General features: G+C 35.8%; 1 long non-coding RNA gene across 1 annotated transcript; it reads right to left on the reverse strand.

Moving 5' to 3' along the window:
• Positions 1-804: 804 nt before the first annotated feature.
• On the reverse strand, positions 805-1993 carry LOC134970125 (uncharacterized). The gene is made up of 4 exons (XR_010189679.1): positions 1958-1993; positions 1363-1433; positions 1159-1264; positions 805-1010 (listed from the first exon to the last, which is right to left on the reverse strand). It is a non-coding gene; the product is annotated as an uncharacterized LOC134970125 (long non-coding RNA).
• Between the last annotated feature and the right edge of the window lie 316 nt (positions 1994-2309).

Below are 2309 nucleotides of genomic sequence, written 5' to 3' on the forward strand. Positions count from 1 at the left end.
CAGGGACACAGTGAGGGGAAGGAGAGATCCGCGTTGCACTCTCCTCCCCTTAGAAACGGGATGGGGCGGCGGTGGTGGTGACAGAAGGGCTGGCCGGGTAGCAGACGTCCCGGAACACCATTCCTGATGACATCATTTTAAAAGAGACCTTCAGGAAAGGTGTTCTTGGGCGTTCCAAACCAAAAATAGTACTTATATCTGAAATATATATATATATATATATATACACACACAATATCACTCCACCCCTCTATATATATATATATATATATATATACATATATATATATATACACACTTTATCACTCCACCCCTCTTTCTCTGACATGACATATAGCACAGAGCCAGTGCCAGCACTACCCTAGTGAACAATTAGGCAGCTGCCTAGGGAGCTGGCTAATGAGGGGCACATTAATCATGCATCCTTATTTTACTTAGTATTGTCAGGGCAGGGAATAGGGGCAGGGTGTACATGTGATGCCTACACCAACTGCCGGTTGTTGAGGACCCTTTTTGATTGATTGATTGATTGATTGATATATATATATATATATATATATATATATATCAATCTAACAAATACTCCCCCTCTGCACTAATTGGTTGTAACTATATCTTTGGATAAAGTACAAGATATTGGGTATAGGCTGCCTGGTTCAACTAAGTCCCCTGTTAGAAGGGACTAGGAATAGGAATTTGCAACAATAGAAGAACTGGCGCCAAGGGGTCGTATCAACTCCCACTTTTAAACCTTAACTAGTTAAAACCTTTTTTAAAGCATAGTAATAACATGTTCCATCATAAAACATTTATTAAAAACACATTCAAAACTAATACAGAAGAGACGTATTATTCCACAGTGAAAGATGTATAATTCTCAGTGTTGAATACAAATGCAAGTGGATCACAACAGTCTCCTCCTTCTCTTTAAAGTTGTTTCGGAGAAAACGCCACAACATAGACAAACCAACGCGTTTCATCTTATACAAAAGACTTCATCAGGGGTACATCTATAATTGTAGAAGATCTTATCAGAACTTAATACAATATTCATAAAAACATATAAGGAACACATCATTACAAAAACTTCCAATATGACAGAGCAGACAGAGAAAGGTCAAAAAAGGAGAAAAAAAGGAATTACATCTCGGGTCATACCTCGAGTAACTGGAACATATAGTATAATATGAAAAAACTTGTTCATACGTGCAGGATGGAAATTCCAATATATCACCAAGGCTTTCTGATAAGCAACCAGTGTGGCCTAATTGAGAAATATTAATCTCGTCACAATTTATTCAATAACATTATTATGTATAAAGTGGACAAAAATAAGAATATGAAACGTGTCACCTCACATACCTCGTGGTAAGACAACTTGAATAAAAGAAATTCGGAAACTCAGGTACTGAAAGGTCACTTAGATAGGAGACCTAATAAATTCATATCAGGGCGAATTAGTAAATGCATATTATTAAATAATAAATTAATCAATGATATTAGCACTAATTATGAATGATTAATGCGTCTTACATGAGGCCTTATTAAATTTAAAAAAATTAAAAAGAAAGGGGAAGGGGTGGGGGGGGCCTCTCCTATTAAACAAAACACATATCAAGGGTATTTGGACCAATTATAGTTATTAGTTAAAATTGCCCTTTTTCAGGCTATCAAATCTTTAATAAATCAGACTACATCATGCACTAGAATATAATGAAGCAATAATTATAAGTGCCGGTCTATAAATCAAGACCCTAAAAGCACTAAAAAGAATGTTCTCAGATATTCGTATATGTGTACTCCACATTACAATTATGAACAAATAAGTGTAAGTCAGTGTGTCCAAACATTGAAAACACTATGATACACTGTTACAAATAACAGGGATTAAATATACAAAGTAACATTTGTATCTTTTAGGCAGAACTTTGTTCAGAGTAGTATCTCATTCTCTTACCTCCCATGGATCTGTAGTAGAAGCTCAGCACCTGTGTAATGAAGCAGTAAACTGGGTGTTGACCCTTATAAAGGGAAAGGGTAATGATGTCATCAAATACCCTGATCTAATTGGTGCCAAAAATGAAGGACTTTTAGCCCCTTATTTACTAATAGTGCGCACTTCCCCACCTATGGACTTTACTGAACCTATTGTATGAGTTAATTTACTCCAAAAATAACCACTCATAAATTAATCTGGTATCAGAAAAACCTTTATTAATATATAACCCATAATGCTTTGCGGTAACTATCTCAGCTTGAGACTGCCTTTGTTGTAATTGACAGTCTGTTTGTCCAATCCTGCAGTTAAT

Source organism: Pseudophryne corroboree, chromosome 11 (genome assembly GCF_028390025.1).
Source record: "Pseudophryne corroboree isolate aPseCor3 chromosome 11, aPseCor3.hap2, whole genome shotgun sequence".
NCBI classification, from domain to species: Eukaryota; Metazoa; Chordata; class Amphibia; order Anura; family Myobatrachidae; genus Pseudophryne; species Pseudophryne corroboree.